Source organism: Grampus griseus (genome assembly GCF_964374135.1).
Source record: "Grampus griseus genome assembly, chromosome: 7".
Classification (NCBI taxonomy): domain Eukaryota; kingdom Metazoa; phylum Chordata; class Mammalia; order Artiodactyla; family Delphinidae; genus Grampus; species Grampus griseus.
In genome coordinates this window covers 49,447,520-49,465,767 of record NC_139001.1, presented here as the reverse complement: position 1 = coordinate 49,465,767, position 18,248 = coordinate 49,447,520, and positions in this window count along the sequence as shown.

The following is an 18,248-nucleotide window of genomic DNA, read 5'->3' as shown; positions in this document are numbered from 1 at the left end:
TTGCCAGGCACAGGAGACCACAGCAGGTTTAGTGCCCTCCAGACTCTGTCCTCCCCGAAAGGGTTCAGTGAGTAAAACTTATAGTGTTAGCTCAAAATAGGGTTCTTGATTAGGATCGGGGCAGGTGCAGGGTCTGCATTCTTCTTTTCTCAAGAAACATTTCAAAGCCGTCAAGGCTGGCTTCGCCAGGTCCGGAGATGGGCTCTGTTGGTCTCTGGGATCCTACTGCGACTGTCTCTTCTGGAATGAAGAATGCTTACAAAGAAGAGGAGCATTAGGGAGTGTTTCAAAGAGGAAAAACACCAGGTGTCTGATAGTAGCTTTAATTAACAAGTGAGCTACTTTAAGCAATTAGGTGCAAAGGAATCATTAAGGAAAGAAAGAAAGGAAAAAAAAAACATATGGAAAGAGGACGTGCAAGTGAAGCATAAAGTGATGGAGACCTAGCTAGTTCAGTCAGTTTTAGCTATAACAGACTAAGGCACCTGTTTTCCTGCTAGCTGTGGATTGGGAACAGCTTCCACCTTCTAGAGGCCACTCATATTCATTGTCATATGGCCCCCTCCATCTTTAAAGTCAGCAAAGTTTCTCCTCTTCTAGCTGGAGAAAAAGCTTTGCTTTTAAAGGATTTATGTGATTGTCAGGTTGACCCAGACAGTCTCCCTATTTTTTTTTCCCATTTTTATTTTTCTATTTTTAACATCTTTATTAGAGTATAATTGCTTTACAATGGTGTGTCAGTTTCTGCTTTATAATGAAGTGAATCAGTTATACATATACATATGTCCCCATATCTCTTCCCTCTTGCATCTCCCTCCCTCCCACCCTCCCTATCCCACCCCTCTAGGTGGTCACAAAGCACCGAGCTGATCTCCCTGTGCTATGCTGCAGCTTCCCACTAGCTATCTATTTTACGTTTGGTAGTGTATATATGTCCATGCCACTCTCTCACTTTGTCCCAGCTTACCCTTCCCCCTCCCCATATCCTCAAGTCCATTCTCTAGTAGGTCTGCATCTTTATTCCTGTCTTGCCCCTAGGTTCTTCTGACCATTTTCTTTTTTTTTTTTAAGATTCCATATATATATATATATGTTAGCAAACGGTATCTGTTTTTCTCTTTCTGACTTACTTCACTCTGTATGCCAGTCTCTAGGTCCATCCACCTCACTACAAATAACTCAGTTTCGTTCCTTTTTATGGCTGAGTAATATTCCATTGTATATATGTGCCACATCTTCTTTATCCATTCATCTGTTGATGGACACTTAGGTTGTGTCCATGTCCTGGCTATTGTAAATAGCAGTCTCCCTATTTTAACATCAACTAATTTGGGATTGTAATTAGACATCAGGTGATGTTTTACAGTGGTTATTAAGAGATGGGAATAAAATGTACAATCCTACAATTGCTTGCTGCATATGGGGGCGGTTTCCAGGTTACAGCATAAGAAGTAGGAACCCAGTAAGATTCCAGCAGTTTCTCTAAGTTAAGGAGATGGAACTGAGAGTCTGTGAGGCCCGGTGCAGAGTTCTGGAGAAAGGAGAATGATCCAGAGAGAGAACTCTAGAAATCTCAAAGGGTTCCCTTCATGTCTTCAACTGAGCACTGATCAGCATATGCAAGTGGAGAATTTAGTCACGGCCAGAGAGAACCACTCAAAAAGACTGAACAGATTGAAGGAATAATCCCCAGGATTTACACAAGGCTGGAAATAGGTTCCTCTTTCTGCCACATACAGTGGGAAGTGCCATAATTCAAGGGCTATGGGGTAGAGTCCTCTAAAGTGTGTTGCCTCAGTAGTGGGTTAATATTAGCTTTAGACTGAATTCTGTTCTAATCCCTATGTAATACAGCTTAAAAGCATGAAAGGATTAAACTGTTTTCAGCAAGTTAACTGCAGCCCAGGTAAAACTCAGGAATATTTGAATATAAAATATCCAGCATTCAACAAGGTAAAATTCATAATATCTGGTATCCAATACAACTTTTCAGGCATGGAAGGAATCAGGAAAATATTACCCATAATGAAGACAAAAAATCAATAAATAGAAACGAACTAGAAATGGCATAGATGATAGAATTAATAAATGAAGACATGAAAACAATTATCATAGCTGTATTCCATATGTTCAAGAATGGAGAGAAAAGGTTGGAGAGACATACCAAAAAAAGACCAAAATTGAATTTCCAGAGCTAAAAATGGCAATGTGTAACACAAAAAATATACTGAATGGGATTAATAACAAATATTACAAAACACAAGATTAGTGAATTTGTAGACATAGCAATAGAAACTCTCCAAAAATGAAAAACAGAAAAAGACCAAAAAAGAACTACATCAATGAGCATGGGACAATATTTCATTTCATTTCTGTGTATTAAAAATGGACAAGCAGAAATTGAAAAATTTAAAATGCCATCTTACAGTAGCATAAAAATACTTAGGGATAAATCTCTCAAAAAATATATAAAACCTGTACATTGAAAGGTTGAAAACATGGTTGAGAGAAATTTAAAAAGGTCTAAGTAACAGAGAACAAGAGACCCAAATTTGAACACCCAATATTAAGATGTCGATTCTCTCCATATTCCCCACCAAAATTGGTGTTTATATATTCAACGTAATCCCAATTAAAATCTTATCAAAGCTTTTCTGTAGAAATTGATAAGATGCTTCTAAAATTCATATGGAAACTCAAAGTGTCTAGAATAGCCAAACTTTGACGAAGAATAATAAATTTGAAGGGTTTATACTTACCTGGTTTCAAGACTTATTTAAACATACAGTAACCAGGACTGTGGTACTTGTCTAAGGATAGACAAATCAATCAATCGAACAGAATAGAGAACACAGAATTAGAACCATACATTGAATTTTGACAAAGAAGCAAAGACAGTTTAGTGGATAAAAGATCGTCCTTTCAATAACTTGTGTAAAAAAAAATGGATATCTATATGCAAAAACATGAACTTTAATCCTTATCCTTTACCATACACAAAAGTTAACCAAATGATTTATGGAACTAATTGTAAATCCTAAAACTACAAATCTTTTTAGAAGAAAATCTAAGAGAAATCTTTGTAGTCTTGAGTTAGGCAAACCTTTACGAGGGGCCCAAGGAACTTTGGGGGTGTTATGCATATGTTTGTGAACTTGTGGTGATGTTTCCGTGATGTATACGTGTCAACCCTTAGTCATATACTTTCATTTGTGCAGTTTGTTATATCTCAAAAATCTGTTAATTTTTAAATGAAAAATTTCCCTTTACTTTATATTAATTAAGGCTCTAATGATTAAAATGATAATCAACTTACCCCACATTGCAAAGAGAGGTATTTGTACCAAATTGCTTTAGCAGTGACCAAACTTGGCTGGCCACTTCCTATTAGCCACTTTGAGACTATACAAGACGAGGTTTGAAGATTGATCAGGAGAGGTGGATGAGTGAGGGATTTCTTTAAAGACAGAGCACTGTTAGAGACCTCTGCTACTGTTTTTCCTCCCTATCCCATATGTTAGGGGAATACTTCAAGGTCACCTTAAACGGTTAGCAAGTAAAAGACCTTTAGAAAAATTCCCCCTGAAGACCTGGCCTATGAGCTTTGGAAGCTGGACAGGCAGAGACTAGTACCTGATTCATGTATTAAAATAGGCTGAAGCTAAGGGTCTGGCCAGTTGCCAGAGGAGGAAGGTCATAGCATGTGTGTGCTGCATTCCAGAAATGCCAGGAAGTGTGCCTGTTTTTGTTGCCCAGATGTGGACAACACAGAAAGGAGCTGGCGGCCAGTTGTACCAAAAGGAATTCTGATTATACATACCACCTGTAGGATGACATGATCCCAATAGATACAGTTTACTGTGGAGTGGATTGCCACAATGTGATCAAATTTTCTTTGAAGATAAACTCCAACCAAAGATCATAAAATGACAGGGTCTGTTTCTTCTTTTTCTCTATCTTGTAACTCCCAGTTTAGTTCTCTGCGTATGAGCAATAAATTCTGGTTGAAATGTTTTTTGTGAATACAGCAGTTCTTACTATTTTCTAAATATTCCTCTTTTATCTATGGTAGATTAACACTGAAATTTCAGTGACTCTTATGAGCAATTCTTTGATTTTCATTTTGTGCCATCAGGGCCATTAGGATGCCAGTTTAGGGCATTGTTTTCCCCATGCTAGAGGTCTGGACTCTTATTTTGGTATTTTAGGGAACTGCTTGGTTGTTCACATTCATTCAAACAATGGCCAATTCTGATATCAAAGCATTTCTTTTTGTTACTCTTTGCTTGAAATAAAAATTTCAAACCTCTAAAAATGTTACACACAGAGCAACACTTTCCCAGAGGGAGATTAACATAGCAATGTGTTCATCGGAACTGCCATATACTACCTTTCAAATGAATGTCAAGTTATGCTGGCCAGTGCGTTCATATGGCCTAATCACCTCATCTATTCTGTTTTCTCCTTTCAGAAACTAAAATACAATTCTTAATGTTTGTTTCATTGTCACACTGTCACCAAGGATACCTGGTGCAAAGATTCTCAGCATTGTGGGATTACAACAAAAGGTTATAGATCTTCATTACTGCAGTACAGATAATCATTACAGATACTAAAGCTCTGAATGTTTTAGTATGTAAGATTTTTTTAAGGTGATTATCTTAGACAGTGTTTACCTTATGTGTGTAGTACATAAAATAAACTGAGGATTCTGACAAATCACTAAATCCATTCTTAAGTTGTCACGTTCTGTAGTGTATGTAGCTAGTTGATTTTATTGGTTCATATTCAATATTGGAACTTACGAGTTTTATTGTTAAAATACAGTGTTACTATTTATAGTTAACCTTCTTAATTATTCTTACCTACTTCAATTTTCTAGCTATAGTTGGATTCAGAGAATTCAAAGTTCCACCATCTATTCACATACTATACTTTGCTTTGACTGACACAAATACAGATCACAGTTCTGATTTAAGAAATGAATGGATTATTCACTAACTTGCCCAAAAGATTGGCACTGTTTGATCTTTGGCATGTAACAGATTATGGCATGTAGAGGTGACCAGAGTAATCAGACTCAGCAGTTATAAAGCTCATTGAAACCAGGTGGCAGAAAGGCCATTTAATAAAATTGTAGATTTAAATTGAATTCAGAATTTGATATTATTTACTTCTCTTTTCTATATCTCACAGGTTTCTCCACTGTATTTTTTTATACATCTTTATTAGAGTATAACTGCTTTACAAATGTGTGTCAGTTTCTGCTTTATAACAAAGTGAATCAGTTATACATATACATATGTCCCCATATCTCTTCCCTCTTGCATCTCCCTTCCTCCTACCCTCCCTATCCCACCTCTCTAGGTGGTCAAAAAGCACCGAGCTGATCTCCCTGTACTATGCGGCTGCTTCCCACTAGCTGTCTGTTTTATGTTTGGTAGTGTATATATGTCCATGCCACTCTCTCACTTAGTCACACCTTACCCTTCCCCCTCCCTGTATCCTGAAGTCCATTCTCTAGTAGGTCTGCATCTTTATTCCTGTCTTGCCCCTAGGCTCTTCATGACCTTTTTTTTTTTTTGATTCCATATATATGTGTTAGCATATGGTATTTGTTTTTCTCTTTCTGACTTACTTCACTCTGTATGACAGTCTCTAGGTCCATCCATCTCACTACAAATAGCTCAGTTTCGTTCCTTTTTATGGCTGAGTAACATTCCATTGTATATATGTGCCACATCTTCTTTATCCATTCATCTGTTGATGGACACTTAGGTTGCTTCCATGTCCTGGCTATCGTAAATAGAGCTGCAGTGAACATTTTGGTACATGACTCTTTCTGAATTATGGTTTTCTCAGGGTATATGCCCAGTAGTGGGATTGCTGGGTCATATGGTAGTTCTATTTTTAGTTTTTTAAGGAACCTCCATACAGTTCTCCATAGTGGCTGTATCAGTTTACATTTCCTCCAACGGTGCAAGAGGATTCTCTTTTCTTCACACCCTCTCCAGCATTTATTGTTTGTAGATTTTTTGATGATGGCCATTCTGACCGGTGTGAGATGATATCGCATTGTAGTTTTGATTTGCATTTCTCTGATGATTAATGATGTTGAGCATTCTTTCATGTGTTTGTTGGCAATCTGTATATCTTCTTTGGAGAAATGTCTATTTAGGTCTTCTGCCCATTTTTGGATTGGGTTGTTTGTTTTTTTGATATTGAGCTGCATGAGTTACTTGTATGTTTTACAGATTAATCCTTTGTCAGTTGCTTCATTTGCAAATATTTTCTCCCATTCTGAGGGTTGTCTGTTCATCTTGTTTATGGTTTCCTTTGCTGTGCAAAATCTTTGAAGTTTCATTAGATCCCATTTGTTTATTTTTGTTTGTATTTCCATTTCTCTAGGAGGTGGGTCAAAAAGGATCTTGCTGTGATTTATGTCATAGAGTGTTCTGCCTATGTTTTCCTCTAAGAGTTTGATGGTGTCTGGCCTTACATTTAGGTCTTTAATCCATTTTGAGTTTATTTTTGTGTAGGGTGTTAGGGAGTGTTCTAATTTCATTTTTTTACATGTAGCTGTCCAGTTTTCCCAGCACCACTTATTGAAGAGGCTGTCTTTTCTCCACTATATATTCTTGCCTCCTTTATCAAAGATAAGGTGACCATATGTGTGTGGCCTTATCTCTGGGCTTTCTATCCTGGTCCATTGATCTATCTTTCTGTTTTTGTGCCAGTACCATAGTGTCTTGATTACTGTAGCTTTATAGTATAGTCTGAAGTCCGGGAGCCTGATTCCTCCAGTTCCTTTTTTCGTTCTCAAGATTGCTTTGGCTATTTGGGGTCCTTTGTGTTTCCATACAAATTGTGAAATTTTTTGTTCTAGTTCTGTGAAAAATGCCAGTGGTAGTTTGATATGGATTGCATTGAATCTGTAGATTGCTTTGGGGAGTAGAGTTATTTTCACAGTGTTGATTCTTCCAATCCAAGAACATGGTATATCTTTCCATCTATTTGTATCATCTTTAATTTCTTTCATCAGTGTCTTATAATTTTCTGCATACAGGTCTTTTGTCTCCTTCGGTAGGTTTATTCCTAGGTATTTTATTCTTTTTGTTGCAGTGGTAAATGGGAGTGTTTTCTTAATTTCTCTTTCAGATTTTTCATCATTAGTGTATAGGAATGCAAAAGATTTCTGTGCATTAATTTTGTATCCTGCTACTTTACCAAATTCATTGATTAGCTCTAGTAGTTTTCTGGTAACATCTTTAGGATTCTCTGTGTATATTATCATGTCATCTGCAAACAATCTCCACTGTATATTATAATTGTTACAATCTTCTGTTATTTTTAATTGCTTCTAATGTTTCTGTTATTCATGCCTAATAATTAACTGTATAATATTTAGTAATTATCATTTATAGAGTTCCTTTCAGGGCATTTTAAACATCTTGAAGATAAAATGGTCTACTAATAGGCTCTGACCTTAAAATTCATGTGAAATCCAACTTTATAATTAATAGGTTTAAGTTAAGGTTTTTTTTTTTTTCAGAGTAATTCTCTATGGCACAACTAAATTCTTTATATGTCCTGTTGATTTTTATATTCTATTTAATTCTTTAAACTTTAAAAACATACTTGCAAAGGATAACTCATTTATTCATTCAGCTAATAAAAATTGAGTCTATATTACGTGACAATATATGCAAAAAGCTAGGGAAACACAAATATGAAATCAGATAAATTACAATGCACAAAGGTGAGTAATATTTCAAAAATATGATGGAAGTACTGTAGGAACACAGAATAAAGCAATGAACTTTACCTTGGAAGACAGTAACAGAGAAGTGATTGTTGAAAAACTTCCAGGTGAAAAAAGCAGCATAAAAATAAAGAAAATTCTAGAAAGAGAATAAATAGTGTGTGCAAAAATAAAGATGGATGGAAATCTCTGACTGGTCAGCAGAGAGTGATTTATCCTGATGTCAGAGGATAATATCAGCTCACTGGGAATGGGAGAGACTGAGTTGATTCCATTGCCAGAAGGCTACAAAAGCACCTACGAACACTACCTCTAGTCTTGCTACCAGTAGTATTTTATTTTATTTTATTTATTTATTTTTTAAACATCTTAATTGGAGTACCAATAGTATTTTAAATGAGATACTCCTTTTCTTTTGGAAATAAACATTCCTTTCTCTGCATAGGACTATGTTAGAGGCTTGACAAAGGTAAGCATTCTAATACATAAATCTTAGACAAATTACATTTTACTGTGATGATCTCAAGGATACTTTTTCAAAAAAAGTTCTCAGCATGTATTGTTTCTAGATTTTTTGATAATGGCCACTCTGACCGGTGTGAGGTGATAACTCATTGTAGTTTTGATTTGCATTTCTTTAATAGTTAGTGATGTTGAGCAGCTTTTCATGTGCCTCTTGGCCATCTGTATGTCTTCTTTGGTAAAATGTCTATTTAGGTGTTCCACCCATTTTTTTAATTGAATTGTTTGTTTTTTTGATATTGAGCTCCATGAGCTGTTTGTGTATTTTGGAGATTAATCATTTGTCTGTTGTTTCATTTGCAAATATTTTCTCCCATTCTGAGGGTTGTCTTTTCATCTTGTTTTTGGTTCCCTTTGCTGTGCAAAAGCTTTTAAGTTTCATTAGGTCCCATTTGTTTATTTTTGTTTTTATTGCCATTACTCTAGGAGGTGGGTCAAAAAAAGATCTTGCTGTGGTTTATGTCAAAGAGTGTTTTTCCTCTGTTTTCCTCTAAGAGTTTTATAGTGTCTCATCTTACATTTAGGTCTTTAATCCATTTGGAGTTTATTTTTGTGTGTGGTGTTAGGTAATGTTCTAATTTCATTATTTTACAGGTAGGTGTCCAGTTTTCCCAGTACCACTTATTGGAGAGGCTGTCTTTTCTCCACTGTATGTTCTTGCCTCCTTTGTTGTAAATTAGGTGACCATATATGCGTGGCATAAAGGGAACCCTCCTGCACTGTTGGTGGGAATGTAAATTGATACAACCACTATGGAAAACAGTATGGACGTTCCCTAAAAAACTAAAAATAGAACTACCATATGACCCAGCGATCCCACTACTGGGCATATACCCTGAGAAAACCATAATTCAAAAAGATACATGTACCGCAATGTTCACTGCAGCACTATTTACAATAGCCAGGATATGGAACCAACCTAAATGTCCATTGATAGATGAATGGATAAAGAAGATGTGGCATATATATACAATAGAATATTACTCAGCCATAAAAAGAAATGAAATTGAGTTATTTGTAGTGAAGTGGATGGACCTAGAGTCTGTCATACACAGTGAACTAAGTCAGAAAGAGTAAAACAAATACCATATGCTAATACATATATATGGAAGCTAGAAAAAAAAATGGTACTGATGAACCTAGTAGCAGGGCAGGAATAAAGATGTAGATATAGAGAATGGACTTGAGGACACAGTGTGGGGAGGGGGAAGCTGGGGTGAGGTGAGAGTAGCATTGACATGTGTATACTACCAAATGTAAAATAGCTAGTGGGAAGCTGCAGCATAGCACAGGGAGATCAGCTAGGTGCTTTGCGGTGACCTAGAGGGGTGGGATAGGGAGGGTGGGAAGGAGGCTCAAGAGGGAGGGGATATGGGGACATATGTATGCATATGGCTGATTCACTTTGTTGTACAACGGAAACTAACACAGTATTGTGAAGCAATTATACTCCAATAAACATCTATTAATGAAAAAATAAAATGTTCTCAGGACTCATCTTGTTGGAGTCTGCTAAGTGGGAGTAGCTTCTTTAGTCTCTGTTTTATCCTCAGAAGATATGCTCAGTGTGATTGCGATGGTATTCTGCCTGGGCAGACTGAGGTCTTGCCGGGTTGTGAGAAGCCTCAGGTGGTGGCAGAGCACAGCTCTTATATCCCTAAGAACAACATCCTGAAATTCCAGAATACGTATCTTATATACTGACCAAACTGCCTTTTATAAGCCATGCCAACTCTATCTCAGAACTGTGCCCTTAACATAATTTCTTGCTCTGTCACCAGGGAATCAAACATGTTGTTCTTACTTAGTGATAAGATGACCATCAACAGTTTATATGTATATTCTACCAGCTTAGAAATTCCTATAGAAGGAATACACCTTTCCTTATAGTTCTAACAGGAGAGTGGGGGGAAGTCTCTGATTGGGTAGATGAGGACCAATGGGATTAACAGACCTTGCTCCTTTTTACTCCTGCAGTCTGGGTGGGCAGAGCAAGCTCAGCCCATGTAAATCTTATCACATGGCATAGAACCCCTAGAGGAAGAGGAATTTGAATAATAAGGGTGTGTGTGTGTTTGTGTGTGTGTGTTTGAGATGGTGGTGTGTTGGAGGGGTACAGGTTGTGACCATAAAAAGGCAGGTGCCCACAATATTTGTAAATGCTGTTTGCTTTTGCTATTTTATTGCTTCATTGTTGATAGATTTTATTTTTAACTATTCTAAAATGCGTTTAAGTTGGTTCTGAGAGCAAAATCTATGTAATGCAACAGATAAAGATATTTCTTTTCATTATGTATTATTTCCATTGGAAAAATGGAATAATACCTCCCTGTTCTGCTGAGAAAAGTTTTTCTTTTTTAAACTTTTTTTTTTTAAACACAGCTTTAATTGTGTGGAGCAAAATAAATTTGTTCCCTTTATCAAGCAGGCATTAAGCCACTCTTCACAATTCTGTCAGTTTGACTAATTACCTAATGCTTTTAAAACTGTCTCTGAATTATAGTGACCTTTGCTTCAGGTTTTTTCTTTACCTGCCTGCTGCTGTCTGCTAATGTTAATTAGATTGTAACCACTAAATTAATATACAGTAAAGTAAACTAAACTACATGAATAAGAAGTAGAAATGTCATTGCTTTCCCACATATTTTATGTTTTTTTTATTTCAGGCAATGACCTAAAATATTATTATCAGAAAAGTGGCTGTGCAGTGGGGGAGGCTTCTACTCAAAAAATTTTAAAGTTTTAATCATTTCAGTAAATCGTCATCAATCTTACTAATGAAATTTCTGCACTTTAAATGGTAATCAACAATGTTTTAGCTCTATAATATTTTCATAAATTTACCTGTTTTTAACCTCCTCTTCATTTTTTTATGCTACAAACTAGAGTGTGCTATTTATACAAATTACTTTCTAAGTTTAACTAGAGTATTAGGATCACCTGTACTCTGAGTGGCATGCATAAACTATATGCAGTTTGAGTTTTAGTATTTTACATTTTAATAAAGTGAGTTTTTACAGCTTTTTCCATAACTCATAAATCCTAATCAGGAGACGTTGTCAAGGAGAAATTAAAATCTGATTTCTACATGTAAATTCATAGCCAATAAATGATTAATTACATTGTTATTTTTGTTTACATACTTAGTAGTTTTTCTCTTTTAGTGTATGGTGACTTGTTAGAATTTTCCATTTAAAGTGGAAATATTATGTCAATGAATTTAACACAAATTTAATACAAATCTAAACAATGGAACTAATCTTATTCCTTTCTATATATATAAGCTATTCTTTAAGGAATAGGTATCTAGTTCTTCATTTTCATTTTGTTAATGTACTTAGCACATACTATAAATATGTTGGCCCTTCTGTGAAATCATAATCAAATTTTGTCTTTGTTTTTAAACATTATAGGTGTTGTTTATAAATAGTGCATTAGGTAGTTAGAGAGGTTTCTCCTCCAACTCAGCGCATAAAAAGTAATCAAATATTTTAACAGAATTATTTCTGAAGTAAAAAAGTAAAAGTGGCGGGGCTTCCCTGGTGGCACAGTGGTTGAGAGTCCGCCTGCCGATGCAGGGGACATGGGTTCGTGCCCCGGTCCGGGAGGATCCCACATGCCGCGGAGCGGCTAGGCCCGTGAGCCATGGCCGCTGAGCCTGCGCATCCAGAGCCTGTGCTAGGCAATGGGAGAGGCCACAGCAGTGAGAGGCCCGCGTACTGGAAAAAAAAAAAAAAGTAAAAGTGGCAATCAACTATTCTGATTTTAAAAATAATTGGATACTAAAAGTTGAACAGCATAAATTTTCATAACTCCACTTAGACCTACTTATTATTGAATTTTCTCTGCTTCATTGTAACATAATCATTCTGCAAGTTTAGCAAGTCTGGCTGACTTTCATCTTAAGTAAAAAGGTGGAAAAGATAAAAGAAAAGGTATTTTGTCTTAAAAAACAATTTCCATTAAAAATAGTTTTCTTTTTCAGGCCTCAGTTACAACATGATATAAAGGAATCTCAAGTTTTTTTTTACTTGGAATTTAAGATGTTACCAATATTTAGAATAGCATGAAACAGATTTAGGATCTTCCTTGGTAAGTATCTAACAAAATGAATAGTATGGACATTGACTACTAGTCACAGTGCTGTGACCTAGGAAGCCTTGATATCCTTTCTGAGCTGGCCTGGAGATGTCTTGTTAGTCAAGAAGTATTCTATATTATTCTTTGATAGGAGACAATCTTTAGCTACTCATATCTTCATAAAAGTAAATAGAGGACTTAAGGATTCTTGTTGTTGCTCCTTAGGCAAAGAGCTTTGGAAAAGTTTATTGGACTCCTTTGGGTATCCAGGGGCATGATGAAACCTTCCTCTGGGTTCTGATGTTTTAGCAAATTAGGTGATCCGAGTTGGTAAATTAACCTTAGTGCATCACTTTTGAACAGTTTCAAAATTACCATCTTTGAAACTCAGCCACTTGGCCAGTCAGTATGTCATTTTAAGTTCACAGATCCCTTAGCCTGTGGTCTAATGGAATAGACTTGCTTTATAGCGCATTAGTTTTAATAGGAGTCATTAACTTGATTGCAGAGGTACACTTCAGAGATTGAAAAGTGCTAACATTTCATTTTCAAATATCTGTTTAACAAGTAGGAGTTAAAGACATTATTAGATCTTGTGTTGTCTATTCTATTGCTATTGTCTCTCACCCAGCCTCTCATATTCTACATTTGTTTCTGTCCAAAAAAATTTCAGTGCTCTTTGAAAAGACATAAAACCTATCATGGTACAGCAGATCACAACTTCAAAGTCCTTCACATTACATTTAGAATAAAATTCAACCTCCTTACCTTAGTTTTGCATGGTGTGGTCGACAACAGACTATCCCTTAAGTATTAGCTCCTGTCATTCACTCATTCATGAGGCTTCAGCCATACCTGCCTTCTTTCAGTTTCTCTAACCTGCCAGCTCTCTCCTGTCCTGATCAGATCTGTATACAGTGTTCTCTGTCAGTGTGACTTTCCTTAGTGTTCACACGACTGAGTTCTTCTCATCCTTAGGTTTCATTTTGTCACCTACTCAGAGGTACCTTGGGTCTGATTGGGTGCTTGACCACTCAATCAGTAATAGATGGCTTTCTCCCTCCAATTAGCTTCCATCGTAGTACTCTTGATACCACACTTCTTGGATGGGACTCAGACCCAGCTGCACCTCCAGACTGGGACTTAAACCCACAATCCCTGACTTAGGAAGGGACTCGAACCCACAGTCTTTTTGAAACCACACAGCTTGTCTCAGGACTTACTGAAGCTCAGGTTCTTTTGTCTCAGTGCAGAAAGAATTGAGCAAGAGGCAAAGTGACAGGCAAAGAGTGAGTTTATTAGCGTAGGATGCCTGTGAGAGATACAAGCAGGCAGGCAAGGGAGCACAGCCCTGAGGACAAAGAGGGCTACATTTTTATCATCAAAGAAGACCATCCTCTTCCTCACTTTTGGGTAGACGTCAAGGCTTATGTCATTATTTCCTTCTTTGACCCCATACTGTTTAACTGGGGCTGTCATGGCACTATTTCAATTATACGTATATTAGCAAAAGTGTGGTAACATATACTAAAATATGGTAATTCATCTCAGGTATCCGTACAATGTCCCCTTTCACCTAGTTTCTTTCCCTTTCACCTATATTCCTGTCTTGGCTATATGCAGGAATGCAGTTTCAGGGTCCATTATCTTATAGATCTCCCAAGGCTGAATGCAGGTCTTATAACCATTTTTCTGTGGTAGTGGCCTGAGCAAGTCTGTTTAGTTTCAAAGTGTTCTGATTGTTGCTTAGCTGCCAGATGTTCTGGGCATTTTCTGGTTCGTGTCTAGCTTATGGTCATCTCCTGAAGTCCCTCTCTATGTATCTCCCCCTTGTGCCGTTTCTAGCTGTGTAACTATCTTATTCTATCCCTATTACCCTGGGATTTTGCTTCATAACATTAGTCACAAGTTATAATTAGGATTATAGTTGTTTATATGTTTCACGACTGTCTTGCTCACTTTCAGCATCTTGAGGGCAGGGACCATATGTATCTCCTTTGTTCACTAATGTGTAACTGGAGCATGGGTCAAAAATATGTTTGAATACATACTTTGTTACCTAATAAGTTTTGTAAACATGTTTCTTCACACAGACCCTCTTAGGGCCTTCAATATTTAACTTGTATGTTCCAACACTTATGTGACCTTGGAACCCTCCTTTGATGGAGCATCTCAAGGGATTAGTGTTTTTTAGTTTACACATATATTTTCTTTTATGACTGGAGATGACTCTTCAAGTGAGCATTTAGGTATATCACAAACACATTGTGATTTTAAGAATACAGTTCATCGACCTAGGTGATCGGGATTTTTTGCATCATTGGTGCTCTGAGAAAAATACAGTCTCAAAGAAGAAACTAACATGATATTTGTCCTTTGGGGACTTGCTATCAGTTAGCAATCAGGAAATACTCCTATGATCAACTAAAAAAACAGACACTGTTACTGAGAATATATCAATTTACTAGAGTGAATTAATAAGCAAACTAAATTTATTCTCTTGTATAGGGTGTTGGGTTGTGAAATAGAGTATGTCATTATCAACAGAAAAATACTTGTATATTTAGTCTCAGTATTATTAATAAGCTTGGTGTTTTTTTGTTTGTTTGTTTTTGTTTTTAGCATTGAGTTACATTTATGTGTATGTGTCTGGGTGTTGTTTTCTCAGCCAAGCTATCTTATGCTTAAGAACATTATAGCACAGTATGTACGCATGAAGACTAATCAATGGTTTAGAAAAACTTAAAAAAATGTTGTTTTGATTTACCTCATACATATAAGAAAGTGTATATATGTGTACATATTTTAAAAATAAGAATCATAAAATGAAAAAATATGTACCCATACTGAGTTTAAGAAATAGAACATTAGCAGTATTTTTTTTATTGAAGTATAATTGCTTTTCAATGTTGTGTTAGTTTCTGCTGTACAATGAAGTGAATCAGCTATATGTATACCTATATCCCTCCCTCTTGGACCTCCCTCCCACCTTCCCCCCATCCCACCCATCTAGGTTGTTACAGAGCACCGAGCTGAGCTTTCTGTGCTTTATAGCATGTTCCCGCTAGCTATCTGTTTTACGCATGGTAGTGTATATATGTCAATCCTAATCTCCCAATTCGTCCCACCCTCCCCTTCTCCCCTGTGTCCACATGTTCTCTATGTCTATGTCTCTATTCCTGCCCTGCAAATAGGTTCATCTGTACCATTTTTCTAGATTCCACACATATACGTTAATATACGATATTTGTTTTTCTCCTTCTGGCTTACTTCACTCTGTATGACAGACTCTAGGTCCGTCCACATCTCTACAAATGACCCAGTTTCATTCCTTTTTATGAATGAGTAATATTCCATTGTATATATATATACCACATCTTCTTTATCCATTCATCTGTCATTGGGCATTTAGGTTGTTTCCATGTCCCGGCTATTGTAAACAGTGTTGCAACGAACATTGAGGTACATGTGTTCTTCTGAATTATGGTTTTCTCTGGGTATATGCTCAATAGTGGGATCGCTGGGTCATATGGTAGTTCTGTTTTTAATTTTTTAAGGAACCTCCATACTGTTTTCCACAGTGGCTGTATCAATTTACATTCCCACCAACAGTGCAAATGGATTCCCTTTTCTCCACACCCTCTCCAGCATTTACTGTTTGTAGATTTTTTAATTTTTGCGTTACACGGGCCTCTCACTGTTGTGGCCTCTCCTGTTGCAGAGCACGGGCTCCGGACGCGCAGGCTCACCGGCCATGGCTCACGGGCCCAGCCGCTCTGCGGCATGTGGGGTCTTCCCGGACCGGGGCACGAACCCGTGTCCCCTGCATCAGGCAGGCGGACTCTCAACCACTGCGCCACCAGGGAAGCCCTGTTTGTAGATTTTTTGATGATGATCATTCTGACTGGTGTGAGGTGATACCTTGTAGTTTTGATTTGCATTTCTCTAAAAATTAGTGATGTTGAGCATCTTTTCATGTGCTTCTTGGCCATCTGTATGTCTTCTCTGGTGAAATGTCTATTTAGGTCTTCCACCCATTTTTTAATTGGGTTGTTTGTTTTTTTGATATTGAGCACCATGAGCTGTTTGTATATTTTGGAGATTAATCCTTTGTCTGTACTTCATTTGCAAGTATTTTCTCCCATTCTGAGGGTTGTCTTTTTGTCTTGTTTATGGTTTCCTTTGATGTGCAAGAGCTTTGAAGTTTAATTAGGTCCCATTTGTTTATTTTTGTTTTTATTTTCTTTAGGAGGTGGGTTACAAAAGATCTTGCTGTGGTTTATGTCAAAGAGTGTTTGTTCTGTGTTTTCGTCTAAGAGTTTTATAGTGTCTGGCCTTACATTTAGGTCTTTAATCCATTTTGAGTTTATTTTTGTGTATGGTGTTAGGTAGCATTCTAATTTTATTCTTTTACGTGTAGCTGTCTGGTTTTCCTAGCACCACTTACTGAAAAGGCTGTCTTTTCTCCATTGTATGTTCTTGCCTCCTTTGTCATAACTTAGGTGACCATATGTGCATGGGTCTGTCTCTGGGCTTTCTACCCTATACCATTGATCTATATTTCTGTTTTTGTGCCAATACCATACTGTCTTGATTACCATAGCTTTGTAGTATAGTTTGAAGATGGGGAGCCTGATTCCTCCAGCTCTGTTTTTCTTTCTCAAGATTGCTTTGGCTATTTGGGGTCTTTTGTGTTTCCATACAAATTGTAAAATTTTTTGTTCTCATTCTGGAAGAATGCCCTTGGTAAGTTGATAGGGATTGCATTGAATCTGTAGAAGAAATCAAAGAGGAAATTAAAAAATACATAGAAACAAATGACAATGAAAACATGATGACCCAAAACCTATGGGATGCAGCAAAACAATTCTAAAAGGGAAGTTTATAGCAATTTGATCTCACTTCAAGAAACAAGAAAATCTCAAGTAAAAAATTTAACCTTACACTTAAAGCAACTAGAGAAAGAAGAACAAAGAAAACCTAAAGTCAGTAGAAGGAAATAAGTCATAAAGATCAGAGCAGAAATAAATGAAATAGAAATGAAGAAAACAAGAGCAAAGTTCAATAAAAGTAGAAGTTGGTTCTTTAAGAAGGTAAACAAAATTGGTAAACCTTTAGCCGCACTCATCAAGAAAAAAAGAGGGTGCAAATCAGTAAAATTAGAAACTAAAAAGGAGGAATCACAACAGACACCATAGAAGTACAAAGGATTATAAGAGACTACTACACACAAGTATATGCCAATAAAATGGACAACCTCGAAGAAATGGACAAATTCTTGGAAAGTTACAATTTTCCAAGACTGAACCAGGAAGAATTAGAAAATATAAACATACCTATCACAAGAAATAAAATTGAAACTGTAATTAAAAATCTTCCAACAAACAAAAGTCCAGGACCAGATGGCTTCACAAGTGAATTCTATCAAACATTTAGAGAAGAGCTAACACCCATCCTTCTCAAGCTCTTCCAAAACATTGCAGAGGGAGGAACACTCCCAAATTTGTTCTATGAGGCCACCATCACCCTGATACCAAAACCAGACAAAGATATCACAAAAAAAGAAAATTACAGAACAATATCACTGATGAAAGAGATGTAAAAATCCTCAACAAAATACTAGCAAACAGAATCCAACAACACATTAAAAGGATCATACACCATGCACAAGTGGGATTTATCCCAGGAATGCAAGGGTTCTTCAATATATGCAAATCAATCAGTGTGATACACCATATTAACAAATTAAGGAATAAAAACCATATGATCATCTCAATAGATGCAGAAAGAGCTTTTGACAAAATTCAACACGCATTTATGATAAAAACTCTCCAGAAAGTAGGCATTTGAAGGAACCTACCTCAACATAATAAAGGCCATATAA